Source organism: Rhinolophus sinicus, chromosome 15 (assembly GCF_057876585.1).
Source record: "Rhinolophus sinicus isolate RSI-liver-muscle chromosome 15, RSI-T2T, whole genome shotgun sequence".
In the NCBI taxonomy this organism is placed as follows: domain Eukaryota; kingdom Metazoa; phylum Chordata; class Mammalia; order Chiroptera; family Rhinolophidae; genus Rhinolophus; species Rhinolophus sinicus.
The window spans coordinates 87,991,196-88,006,139 of record NC_142515.1 but is presented as its reverse complement, the minus strand read 5'-3'; the positions used below and the strand labels follow the sequence as shown (position 1 = coordinate 88,006,139).

Below are 14,944 nucleotides of genomic sequence, written 5' to 3'. Positions count from 1 at the left end.
AGCTCCAATTGCTCAGTTACCCTCTGAGAACACAGTCTCTAAGCCAGTGTTTTTGAGAGATCCATGGCCCACCTACATTAGAATTACCTGGGTTTCATTGTTAAAAAGATTCCTGAGGCAGCTCAGACCTACCGAATCCAAATTTTTATAGATGGGCCTGATAACCAGCATTTTTCTAGTTCTTTCGTGAGTCTTATCCACACCAAGGTTAGAGGACCACTGCTTTAGGCCAGGGAGCTTTCCACCTCTACCCACAAAAGTGCTAATTAATATTCTTGTCAGGTTACATTTATTTTTATGTCAAAGAACCACTGTAGTTTAAAATAGGAAGATGGTTTTTCAATCAGCATAATTAGGGTGCTTGTAAATGATAGCAACCAAAGTTTTGGGGAAAAAATTGGCTTGGTCTGTAGCATACCTTTGTGGATGATAGTATCAAAATGTGGGAGATTGTCCTACATTTCTTTCACCTTCATTTTGGAATGTATTGCATCCACATTAAATACAGCTTTTGAGGCAAAATTTGATAGTTTGAAGAGTCATTCATTGAGTCCTCTTTTTCCCTTGATTCCCCTCTGCAGGAGGGACTGAGTAAGAAGGAACTTGAGTCTTTAGGTCCTTCCATCTATCACTGTAGACAAATGATAGAAAAGAGGAAACCTGCTCTGGCCAAACAAAACTTGTATAAGAGGCTCAGCCTTAGAGACCTTGTCAGGAAGTACCAAAGGTTCTAATGAGACTTTTCAGCTTAAGAAGCCTGGAGACTGGAACTACATAGACACACAGAGGAAATCCTGTTAACTGTCACTAGGTCAGTCATCTGACTCAGCTCTTTTGTGTCGGAGAGCTGCGTTGCCCTCTGCCTCCACTGCTGCCTACAGTGCTTGGAGTCAACTTAGGGACCTTGCCCCTTCGCAGTGACACACGAGAAGCACCAGAGGATGTTCCCATGTCCCCCTCCTCCCCTTTTCTGCTCTGGCTCCCTCACTGATGTGTGAGAACACTTGAACCACTTGACCCACACTCTGAAGCTCTTTTAGTCTTCACAGTAAAGGAGAAGTAGTAAATCCAGTGTCCACACGTCTTGATGAATATGTTCTGTGTCACATACTTCACAATTTTGGTTCTAACAGAATTGATTCCATTCTATCAAACGACTGAAAACAATCTGGTTTTCACTCAATGAGACATTTCTTTAAAAAGGTTATATTCAATTTATTGTTTTTATGCTTTGGAAAACTCTCCTGGAATTTGCATGCTAACTGTTATACTTCAATTGCTTTCACCGGGATTAGTACAGTCTTGACAGATGATACTTTCATATCCTCTTGCCTGTTTAGCTTTGTGTCAAAATCTTTACAAGTATGCTAATAAGGTAATGGGTATTTTAAAAATCACTGTTTAATTCTGAACCAAAGCCAAATAATTGCACATTGGATCACGGTTCTAAAAGCAAACCATAATCATGTGTGTGGTTATTGGAACATTGCAGATCTCACTGCTTTAAGGCCTCTGCTAGAGACAGACGAGGAAAATACCTAAGTATGCTGAAAATGTTTTTAAGTAATTGTTCTTATAGATAAAAGTTAAACGTATTTTTTAGCCATCTGGGTGCTTCTATGTTTGGTGTTTTTTCAATATATCATTTAAAGTCTAAATAATTAAATGTTTCTTAAGTATGAACTTTAATTCTGTTTAATAGTTAGGATTAATATTATCTAATCAGACACTTGATTTCAACGTTTTCCCAGGAATTATTCAGAAGTAGTAACGAAGAAAGCAGGTAGTTTCATTTATAGTAAAGCAGAGAGTTGAAGAGTCGGTTATTGTAGTACTGAATACTAGCTTGTAATAATTAGCAAAATCCAACATCTGAATGAATCAATCACGTCTTTGTTTTCATCTTGCAGTAATGGCAATGAGAACTTAATGAGTCTAGATGTATAAATGAAGTAATTATTTGGGTTTGTTTCTTTCCAGCCTTTACTCTCCTCTTCAACCTTGCAGTAAGGGTTTTGGGTCTTTCTGTTGTTCATGTATAACTTCTATCAGATAATGGGAAACTGAGAGGGGAAAAAGGCACAATTCAATCAAATTGTCAGGGTGCTTGCTAAATTAGGGGACAAAATGAGTTTTCTTCCAACTATTTTTGTGACAAATTGTTTTATATAGTAGACAAAAATACTGTTAGAATTTCAATTCCATAATGATTATATAAATTCTGAGTTCCTTCAATGTACAAGCCAAATTATATTTCTCCACCTTCCCCATGTGGACTTGCTTTCTGCCTTGCACATGGATAATTTCATAAACACGTTTTGAGTTAAATGAGATTTTCTCAGCCCTTGTTTTGTGACTCGTTCAAGTGCACAACTACAAGTTTGGGTACTGCAGAAGAGAGTGGCTATAGCCCTTGAGGAACAAGAATTTGAAAGTGAGTTTTCCTCTCAATACAATATTCACGATCTGAGTTCCTGGGGATTAAGGGACCTTTGCCTTTGAATGCTTTAATACACTAAGGAGAGAAAGTAGAGAATTAGCAATTATAAGAATCTATAGACCCCTGGTTGGGGCCTGGGAGCCAGCAGGCTTGAGAGAGATGGTGTGCCTATAACAGATATGTCCTTCTTGAATAAAAATACTTTGGTAATAGGGAAACATCACATAATAATCTAGTGTTTTGACTTCTCTTTCATTTTAGTATGTGGAGCAACCCTGGACAATAATTCTTTTGAGCTGATGAGAGGCTGTTCTTTTGTTGCCACCTCAGTTCTCTGGTCTGATATGTTCCTGTCACCTGTATCATTTTACTTGGGACATTTGATATTTGTGTGCATAATCCCTCCCACAATTATAGATTTTTAAAACTTAAAATTAATCAGGACAAGTTGGATAATTTTTGGCATTTAAAAACAAAGAGCTTGCAGTGAATTAAATTTGTACTTCCTTGGAACGCCCGTCAGGAGGTCCATGCTTCTCTTGTGGTTGCACTAGCACACCCATCCCCCAACAGTAAACTGGACTGTCACTGAGGAGCATATGGTAAATGTCCCTCCTGACAATGAGCCCCGCCACGTGTGAAAAAACCTGGGGGTTGATCTTCTAATCATTCATAGCTTCAAAGATCTGGTCGATGGTGAACTAATATTACGAGGGATATTAGTAGAGCATGATGGGGTGTGGGTAACACTTCCCTCTGCCATCTTGACCCACAGCCAAGACTTTGCCTGCCTTTATATCCCATATTGGGGTAATTCTTCAAAAATGGCAAAATTATTTATACATTTGCTTGAATTGTAGATTTAACATTCTGACATTGTTTGTCAGTGATCATAAATATCCATGGACTATAGTAATGTACAGTTGTGTTGAGTCTAGTCTTTGGAGGCAGGTAGTTAGGACATTAATCACTTCACTAGTTAGTGAGCTTCACAGGCCACACATACCCACATCTCCCTGTGGCATTGTTGTCCCATTTTTTATTTTTATGTATGTATTCTATGGTGGCATATAGTATATATTGTATAACACTCTAGGTGTCTCAAAATAGGAGAATGTCATGGGTTTACTCCAATAGTAACTAAGCAATTTAAATAGGCCCTCAGTTTACCTCAAGTACAGATTTTAAATATTTTTTCCAGATTTGGGAAATATTTCCAGTAATATATCATATGGCATGTTGGCAGAAACATTTCTCTAGGCTCTATCTGTTTTTAATTTTGGATGTTGCTAGTATATTTATTTCACTCCTTCACAGGCCTTCTCTAAGATCTGTGAGGTTAGGAACATTTTTATGCAGAGTCACAATAGCGCTATGTCATTCATCCAGTAATGTACATGAGCTGAGAAGTTGGCTTGTCTTACAAACGCTAAGAAAAATGCATCATGCCAAACTTCTTAACAGTGGCCTCTTCTCAGAGAATAAATCATTGTATGTTTTCTTTAAGATTCATTGCCAAAGTTTAAATATTTATAACTTCAGATGAAGCAGGAATCATGGTTTTGAAGTCTCAAAGCATAAGCTAAAGTCTTAAGCTCTATAATTAATAATAAACTACATGTTTGTACAGACACAGCAGGTGTGTGGAAGATCTATGCTACCTATTTGACAAGGAGAAGTGAAAATTAAATGTTTAACATACAGGTCTATTTTTCCATTGGCAAAAGGAGCTAATTTTACCAATTTAATCATACAATGTAGAAATATGGGTGGCGGTGATTTGAGGGGAAAAAGTAAAGAGGTAGGCCAAGAAAAGCAGAGGAGAGCAAACGCAAGTGTCAGAGCAGAAATAGTTCAATGGCCTGGTAAATAACCAAGTCCAAGGAAGCCGCTGAATAATAAAGCTGAGCAAGACCAAAATTCCAAGGTCCCCACAGAATGGTTTCCCACCATGGTATCCACAGGAACAGAGAGAGTAAGGGCAAGCAACTCAATAAAAGAACATGTGTACAGCACGGAAATTAGGACAAAGGACATGGAACATTTAGTTTTCCCAACATCAACTTTCTTTTGTTATCCTCTCTGGTTAGTGTCAATTCCAGTGTGATTTGACAACAGAAATACAGGTGAAGCTAAGTGAAAACAACTGGAGGATGGAGCGAGCAGGGGTCAGGGAAAAGTCACTTCTCTAAGGCACTTTTCTAACAGTTTCAAGAAGGAAGCACAAACAGTATCATTCTTGAGTTTCCCCCTTAAGCCAGGTTTATTTCCAGTGTAGGAAGTAACTTGTTTTTGTGCTTCATGGCCAATAGCCAAGACTTCTTCTTTTACTTATAAAGAAACATCCATAAGGATGAAGAATGGGAATCAAAGAGCAAATGGAGAGAGCAAAAGATTGTGGAGCCAGAGATCACTCCTCTCTTCTACTCGCCCACTCCCAAAGTCCCACCCTACTCCCACAGGACAGTCTGCCCTGATCCCAGATCCCAGAGGACTGCCAGACTCACACGAAGGCCAGCCTTGGGGACAAATGAGTCCCCTCTCTTTCACACAGCTCTGGTTCTACTCCAATAATCTGTCCTGCTCTCCTCACTCCCTTGAAGTGTTTCGTTTTCTCTACTAGCTCCCTCAAACACAATTCAAGCTTGAAATTTTCATTCTTAAAAGATTAGCATTGATCCTTCAGAAGAATGATATTAAGAATGATTTTGCTCTCCTCTATTAACTCATTCAGCTTTGTCATCTGATGTGCCCTGAGAGACTAGTAAAAGTTAGATGTGCTGATTTTTTAACACTGTATCTGGTCCAAAGCCAGAGTAAAGGCCAAAAATGTAAATCAAGTATCTCTGCTATTCAGGAAGACATCACTGCTTACTTAGGGACTCTTGATACAGTCTGGTAAGTACTGTACTAACCACCACTTTCTCTTCAGTAAACGGCTGTTGATTAGTTAACTCCCTCTGGGCTGTAATGAGCCAATTGTAGACCAGCGCTGTCTAATAGAAATATGATGTGCGAGGCATATGTGAGCCACACGTGTCATTTAAAATTTTCGATTAGCTCCACTTGTGAAAGGAAAACAAACAAAAAAGTGAAATTAATTTTAATAATATATTTAATTTAATCCAATATATCTAAACTATTATTGTTACAGTATATAATCAATGTAAAAAACGATTAATGAAGTATCTTACTTTTTTTTTATAAACTACATTTTAAAACTTCATGGGGTGTTTTATACTTACGGCACATTTCTTTTTGGACCAGTTGTATTCCAAGGGCTTAATCCTATACAATTTTTTTTTTAATTAAAGTTTATTGGGTTGACAATTGTAACTTTACTATCAACAACTTTTTTTTAATCACTTAAAATATGCTCTGAAGAATCTTTCAGACTCTTTTCTGTTGATTGTGATTCTGATTCTAGTTTCTACCTTTTTGCCAAGTGGGCGATGGTCTTTGCATCTCTACCCTATTGCACCTCTTCTCGCCCTACTGCCACCCCTACATAGAGGAGGAGTTTCCATAAATGTAAAGCACCACACATTTCTACAATGGTGCACAGATTTGATCCAGACAACTCTTTAGGTTTACCCCAACTTAACCTACAAAACAGGCGAGAAAAGATAAACTGCGTTTTTTGGGTTTTGCTGAATCTTGCTAGTGCAGTGGTGGGTCTGACTGGGTTTGTGGCTTGACCATCAGCTTTACTATTAATCAGTCATTGGACAATCTATATCTATTGTTACAATATTTGCTTAAACTACAAAACATATGGACCAATTCCCCATGAAGGTATCTGCCTCCATTCTAAGGCTACTTAGGTTTAACTGATTATTTGTCTTGGTTTCACACCTGTATCATTATTTGTGTTCTAATACCCCTCCATTAACATGTAAACTAACCTGTTAGTTTACTTCAGTTTTTGCTTTTTTTTGTTTTTTAATTCTTCACCGATCTTAACTATAGGACAAACCAATAATTCTCTACACAATTTTAATGTAAATGAATACATAGTATTTCTGAAGTACGTACTGATGCTTAAATTGGTTAATTTGTAGCATTTTGGAAGAAATGTTGTTCCCCTTCCCCCACCCCCAGATATTTTTCTGGACCTGAGTGTGGTGCCTTAGCTCTGAGAGTTCAGGTCTCAGTGGTCTGGTAGACATTCAGATAACTGTAGAATAAAGTGATCCCAACAGGAGCTAATGGAAAGCTGTTTTTGTGCAAATGCCCTAACTTTTCATCAAACGTCATATAAAATAAGAACAAAATAAAGGGAATAAGTGACACCTGAACTAATATGCATATCTTTAAATAGGAAATGTTTCATGGGTGAAAAAGGTGAAGGTGAATAAGTGGTACAAACTTCCAGTTATAAAATAAACAAGCCACAGGGATGTAATGTACAGCACAGGAAATAGAGTCCATAATATGGTAATAAATTTGCACGGTGACAGATGGTTACTAGACTTATCAGGGTGATCACATTGTAAAGTATATAAATATTGAATCTCTATGTTGCACACATGAAACAAATATGATATTGTATCCAAATTATACTTTATTAACAAATTTTAAAAAGAGAGAAATTCACTCTCTTTATGACCAACTGATTAGGGAAGACTTGTACGGTGTGCAGGGAGGGCTGTGCATTCTCTTTGGTCATGAGAAGGCAGCCTACAGAGCACCTGGCAAAGTTGAATGTTTTCAAGAATGCCCTCCAATGGGACAGAGACAACAGAAAAGGAATCTAAGAAGGACAATGGGTCAAGCTTTCTAAAACTCAGCAGATCCATCTGGAATAAATGCAGAAGACTTGAAAAATCAGTTTTTCTAGTTTTATGTAGGAGATTTAAACTAGCTTTATTTTAGATTGAGAAGATAGGTAATGTTTGGTCAGTCGTTTTTCATTCCCAGAAGATGCAGGGTAATGGAAACACACAGTATGGCAGAAGAAGTCAGTAAGAAATTTCACTGTTAGACTTTACGTAAGAATTCCCCCATTAGTGCAACTCCCTCCATGGAGGATTGTTCCATTAATCTTCTTTTCTTTTGGATCTAACCCAGTGCCTGGCACCTACTTTGTTCTCAATAAATTTTGTTGAATTGATAAGTAAAATACCCCAAATTTTAAATTTCCATTATGTGCACTACGAGAATAATGTTGAAAGATACACATTCAGCTAATACAGGGCAGAAAATGCAGTGGTTTAGCAAGATTGTTAGTAGCAGAATAATTGTTAAATTATTGTAATATTTTCAAAGAAGTTGGGAAACAATTTCCCTGTTGACTCTAGTCCCTCTCCCATCACTCAACCTCTCAGATCTATTCATTAAAGAATGAAGGCCGAGTGCAGCTAGGGTCTCCACTGGCCATCACTTCTAATTGGGCAGGTTCTGGCCAGCAGTGCCCAGACCAAAATATTTTGAATATAATCCTCAAGTGTGTATGGAACAAAACCCTTTGGAAAAGCATATGACGTTAAGTGTCTTAAGATATTTATTCTTAGTGAAAAACATCCCTGAAAGGACTTTTAAGGTTTTTCTGTTGTTGTTTTCATAAGAGTCTCAAGAGTACACTCTGAAAGAAACTAACTGAAAATAGGGACCCTTTTGTGAAAATAAATTCCATTCTGACTTAGTATGTGTTCTTTAAAACCTCATTTATCTCTCTTACAATTTGTTTCACTGTGTTGTTAAAAGATTTTCTGCATGAATCTGGCATTGCAGTAATAGTATGTTTTAAATAGTATGGGAAAAACAAATTATCAGAGTTTATCGGGGTGGAGAATATTTACAAATCCTTAATTAATTTGCAGTGCTTGGTCACATGGAGACAAAAACATGAAAGAATACCTGAGGAAATATCTGAGACATGAAGAGAAAAATTCAAGCTGTTAGTCATGGACACTTCAGATGCATTTGGTACAGGTAACTTTCTATACTGCATTGTGTTATTATTTACCTTGCAATTCAAATCTTACCTTCCCTTTTGTGTTTGGGAAGGGGAAAAACAGACAAATCATGAACAAGATTAATAAGCCAACAAAAGAAAGATATTCAAAGAATTCTTGTAACCTGATTATGTGCTCTTGAGCTGTCTTTGAAGTTTTGATATAACTAAATGAATAATTGTTTTAAAATCCTATTTTATACTATTGATGAGAGCATATTTTATTAACAAGTATTCCTTTTGTAGAATGAAACTTCAATACATGGCAGAACATCGTATTTTATAAGACAACTGAAAAAAAATGAGGTTATTTTTAGAAAATTGGGCAATGGAGGGCTTGTGAAGGTTTTATTAGCAACTATCAGCTGGATTAGACAAATAATTTTGGTGAAGCATGGGAGGAATACTTTCAATAAAAGTATTATATTAGGGTACACACACACACACACACACTCACACACATATGAAACTGCTTTGCCTGGGGATAAGTCCAATCTTAGTAATCCAGTCTCAGAATTTCAATCCTTCAAAATAGGTTTATAAGAAGACAAAAAATAAGTAAAGGAATAGGGCTTCTGGTAATATGGGACCTTTGAGGTCCTTATTTTCAAGAAACAAGTGTTAGGAAAATCAGACTTTTTTTCTTCCCTTCCTTCCTTCCTTCCTTCCTTCCTTCCTTCCTTCCTTCCTTCCTTCCTTCCTTCCTTCCTTTTTTTTTTTTTGTTGTCCTGCTTTACTAAGATTCAAACTGTGCTTTATTAGGTGTTTTCTCTGATAGCTTCACTTTTTCAAAATCTTGTTCTTTCCCTTTCTCTTCCAAATCTTTCTTAGAGTCTCCTCTAAATTTCTTTCTATTAATAATCAGTATTAATGAAGCCACAGATTCTTAACGACATAGCATAAAAGTTGTTGGGTGTGCTAAGTAAATTCCAATATTAGGGTAGTGTAATCATATTTTGTTTTTATTTTTACTTCGTTTTTCACCAAATGAAGAGAGCATCATCTGAGAAAGAAGTTTGGAAGTAATTACAGAACAAACTTCTGTGTGAAACATGAGGATATATGCTAGTCAATCCATTCTCTTTATTTCAAAACCACTGTGTAATGGACTATAAAAAATTTAAAATTTGCTTTTAAGAATCATAGTGCAATGAGGAATCTTATTTAATTGGAATTAGAAATGATTTTAGAAATCATCTAGTCTGTGCTCTTCATTTTGTAAATGAGGAAACTGAGGCCCAGAGAGGATCAATGACTTTTACAAGATATTGCTGCTAGTTAATGGCAAAACTAAAATGGCTACCTAGGATTCCTGTCCCCCATTCCAGCCCTGTGCACCTTATACCAACAGAAATACACGCATCTTCTATAACAGCAGAAATATAAGTATCATTATGGAACAAGATGTGGTTTTAAAAACCACTACCCAGTATGCTCATACATCCTTACATGAGAGTAGGGTTTCCAGGTGGGAATTCCCGCCCCTTCTCAGGTTTTTTTTTTTTTTCTTTTTTTTCTTTCCAGTTGCCGAATCCTGAGATATAAACTGTTTTCTGTTCTCCACGATGAATCATTTTCACAAAGTGACAGCCGATACCTGGGTTCGAGGAGCCAATTTTCCCGATTTCCCGACCAACTTTTCTCGGGATTCGGGAACAGGAAAGTGAAAAAAATTCCTGAGAACAGGTGGGAATTTCCGCCTGGAAACACTAAATGAGAGTGTATCTTAGAACACAGCCATTAAATAATGTTTTGCTTTATTTTCTCAGTTAACTCAATTTTTTCTCTAGGTAGTCTCCATTGTCTTGGGGGGAAAACATTTTGATGAAAACCTTAAACTTTAAGGAAAAATCACTTGAGAATATTAGAGAAATTTAAAAAGGAAAATAAAACTTGTCTATAAGGAAGCCACGATATTGTAGGAAACTCCCAAAAGAACAAACTTCTCAGTTCCAACCACTCTCAGTCTCATCAGAGTATATAGCGGTTCCTCTGCACCCACTAGGGCATTAGAGGTTTGATTCTTTTTCTTCTAGTGCAACACATCAATAGAGTGCTGTTAAAGATTGGTTTGGACGTAAGAGACCATCTTAAAGCAGATCATGTGTGACCTTGGGCATTGCTTCTACAATCAGATGAACTCTTCCCTCCTTTCTTCTAGCCTCCATGCCAGACCCCTCTGAAAATCCCATATGTTATTGCTTTGCAAAACTCAAATCCTGTATATTTGTCCTTGAATATGACCATAATATATACTTTATTTTCCAGATGGAGAAAGTCTTTGTCATAAAAATCAATAACTTTAAAAATATATGTGTTTGTTAACAGCAACTTGGAAATAATTCAAAGGAAAAATAAAGCTATTTTCACCCTTAGTAAATCGAAGTGAATCGTAAACCTTTCAGTGATGTTTGGATCAAAATATAGATTGCTCTCTCTTAGTTAATTGAAGTCACATAGGAATGTAAGATAATCTTACTATATAAAAGTTCTTAAAATATTTTATATTTTTGTTACTTATTGCCTTTAGCTTAAATTTCCATATAGAACTAAAATATCAAGGTATATTTTTTAACCTAACTACACATTCAGAAAAAAACATTTCTCTCCAAATATCAACAGCAAAGTAAATGCAAATATCTCAAGTTTGAAATATTTTACGGCACTTAGTTTTTCTATTTAACTCTCATGTGAAGGTTGTTTATATTTAAATTAGAAGTATTTTATATTTTATGTCACGATTTTGGCATTTGAAGAAATAAAAAGGAAAGCATTTTAAAAACCTAATAGAAAGATTTCTGAGAAGTAATTTCAGTGGAAGTTAAAATATACTAAAATATACATTCAGGTATACAGAAAAGGAGATTTTACTGACAGGGTTAAATTGAGAGTTGCCTTAAAATACATATTTTAGTACATAAAATATATTTCAGAAGGTTATTAAGTTTGAGTACATGTTTATAATAACGTTGCTTTAAAAGTGAAGCCAATTAATTGTATCATTATTCAAGCTGTGCAAAATACTAAAACAGTAAAAAAAATATGGTAATGAAAATATGTAGGTGGTGGCTGATTTATGTCTTTTTCAGTGTTTTAGCTATTTCAGATGACTTGAAGTTTAATAATTTAGTTTGAAAGCAACAATTAAACTCTTTCTCTATGTATCCAATTTCTTTCTGACCATGCCACTTCCATGTGCTCTGTTAGATTCGAGTTAAAAGACAAATGAGTGGAGAAACTATGAGCCTCCACCCCTCCAAAGGGAAAATGCTCCTAGAAAACATCTGTTTTGGGTAAAGCAATTTAATTTCAAAGCTCATGGTAGTATTGTCAGGATTTGTTGCAAGAGAAGACCAAGAGGCAAAGAGGCAAAGATAGCAGTGGGAACCCCTGACACCCTCCTTCCTCACGGAATTTTATCATCAGCAGTGAAAGGGCCAAGAAAAATCTGTCTTCTTTTGTATCAATTTCCTCTTCTGAAATAGGAAGTCTAAACAAAGTAATCTGGCTTTTGAAATTACACATATAGGTATATGTATACATATATATGTATATGCCCACATATGCACAGATATATACACACGTATATATGATACATACACATACACATGTATATTCCAATTTTAGATGTAATTAGACATATTCTCTGAACAGTAAAATCCACTGTAGAAAGATTATAGAACCTGCCAATTTTCCTGAGATTTCCAAGCCTACTTCAATCAACAAAATGATTGAACTTTATCATTATATATGTGTAAACTCAGGATCAGTGGTTCACCTATGTATCTCCAAGACAAAGAATGAAAAGCTTTTCAACTAAGGCTTCTGTTGGGCCAAGTCTGATTGGGAATAGACTATGATTTATGGAGAAGTGGTAGATTATATTAAAAAAATATACAGAAGAAATTAGGTGTAATACTATCTGTTTAGATACTCACCTTAGCATCATTAAAACTTTGAAGAAATAGTGTTTATTGTGTAGCTCATCAACGTATTTCTTTGGTGAAGTGTTTGAGACAGTAAGTTGTCAGAATTGAAGGCTTTGTCATACCCACTAGGATAGGCAGGCAGGAGCACAGAGTGATATCACATCACAGGAGTCCCCATATTAGTTCTTCTCGTTTTCTTTGACTATCCCAGTTGCCTCTCAGATCCAGATATGGACAAAATCATTTCTGGTCAGAGATGAAGAGAAGGACGCAGAGGACATCTTATGACGCCATTTTGAATAAAATGAAAAAAAAACACACCATAGGGTATATGACAAGTCAAGCACATTCAAAACATGTGAATTAATAGATTGAAGTCAGATGTGCAGATGGAGTTATCTCTCAACATGCACTTCAAAGCTCACCTGTGGCCTGTGGACACTCATCTGAAAGGGTTAAGATGTATCCAGATATTCAGGTTGTTTCTTTTGTTCTTATGGGTAAGTGCTAGAAGTCCTTGGACTTCCAGATTTTTGTATAATGGAAGGTAATTTACTAAAACCCAAGCGCAGTTTGGGTAGTTGCTAACATTTGATATGCATAAACTAAAATTAGCATGACACTAAGGTTTGCTGAAAGCTCTAGTTCCATAATCTTAATGAAATTCCAATGATTTGTCAAAGTTATAAAGTGCCTCCTGTACAGTAGAGCTAATGAGCCGTAAAAGTCAATAGAAAACATTTCTCATACTAGCAGAGTACTTTCTTTATAGTTCATTCAGCTGAGTGATAAATGGATCACAGAACCAGGGTTTCAAGTACTGTCCTAGCCTGAAACAGGATGTCAAATCTAAGAAGAGGATATTTAATTCAGAGTAAAAATATCATAGGTTTAGATGTCATTTTGAAATACTACAAAACATAGAATGAAATGTCTTTGCTTTATACCGTGTTTCCCCGAAAATAAGACCAGGTCTTATATTAATTTGTGCTCCAGAAGATGCATTAGGGTTTATGTTCAGGGGATGTCATCTTGAGAAATCATGCTAGGGCTTACTTTCCGGTTAGGTCTTATTTTTAGGGAAACACAGTATATTATGTATACTCGTGAGGAACAACACCAAGCTTTAGAAAGGACATTGATGAACTTGTTTGTGCAGAGAAGTGTGACAGGTCTGGGAAACATGTACAGTAAAAAACAAAACAACAAAAAAAATCAACGGAAACATACAATTTAGTGGAAATAGGGTTTAGAGTAAATGAAATTGTCCGGTGGAAGAGGGAGTCTTTATTCTGTAGAGTCCCGTGGTTCCAGTTCTGGAAACAGAGAAAAGAGCTATATTAGGCAGTCACCTAAAAGAAGACACTTTCTCTTGCATCTCAGTTTCCTGCTCTTTAAGAGGATAATAATATTGCTCCTTGTGCCAGAAACAATGCGGAAACATTTAATTCGCATCTAAAATCCTTGGAGTATGCAGTGGATAATGTGATATCCGTCCCAGCTCCCCTTAAAGGAAGGATTTCTTTTCCTAGCTGCTGAGAGTGCAGGGGACGGGGGCGGGTACAAGGAAGCGGCATAGGCTGATTGTCCCAAACGCTGGGAGCCCCAGGCCATCTACTATTATTATTTTTTTATTTTGAATGATATTTTATTTAGTCGTTTTTGTGTATAACTGAAACTCTGGGAATTCAAAATTAACATTCTTGCCCGAGAGCTTCTTATATAGACACCAGAAAAAGTTTCAACTTTGTGTTCCACGTTGTTCTGCTGTGCTTTATTCAAAGGAACCTTTATAAGCTGGCTGCCATCCAGTTTCACGTGGATTCTCTTGCCCACAATTTCACTAGTGAAAACCAAGTCCTCCAGGATTGCATCGTGCACAGCTGGCAGAGTGCGTCTCCTGGGACTCTTTTGCTTATTTTTTGTACGGCTTTTTTTCAGTTTGCATAGTCAGAATTCTTTGAGCAATAAAGACAGTATGCTTCCCACTGAACTTTTTCTCCAATTCACGTACTAGATGGACTTGGATTTTCGGGAAAGATTTCAGTTGAGGTATACAAACAAAGATTATCATAGCTTTCCGACCGCCACCACCTTCAGTTTCTTTGGCTACTGTTATATTCAGCTCCCTTTGCTGGGCCTTTAGTTCCGAGTTCATCTCCAGCTCCAAGGGAGCCTTGCAGATGCTGAATTCAAACTCGTCCCACTTGTCACCATTAGGCTTTATGATCTTTGCGCTTGAACTGACCATGGCTTTCTCTTTTGCGAGCTCCGGCCTGGGAAGAAGCCCAGGTCTCGCAAGAGCTCCATGTCATCTACTGATGCCCAGTGACTCTCCCTCCACTCACTGCTGTAGCCACATTGGGGAAACCCACTTAACAGCAGAGGAAGTGAGGCAGTGAGCACATGACCATGAGATCTAGTGACTGTATTCCATACTATACCCTCTAGAAGCTGGCACACTGAGAGAGTGACCAGACTACTTGTTGAAGGCACAGCTGGGGCACCAGCTTGGTGCCCCATGCACTAACCTAATTATTCAGGATGCAGTACATGCTCTAATTGTTATATTGTGGTGTGTTCTCAGTGGATAGAATTCAGGAGTTTGGGAACCATCAC

The 14,944-nt window shown here is 36.8% G+C and overlaps 1 pseudogene; it reads right to left on the bottom strand.

Annotated features, from left to right (window-relative positions):
• Nucleotides 1-13,973: 13,973 nt before the first annotated feature.
• LOC148755255 (small ribosomal subunit protein eS7 pseudogene) lies at nt 13,974-14,576 on the bottom strand (annotated as a pseudogene).
• Between the last annotated feature and the right edge of the window lie 368 nt (nt 14,577-14,944).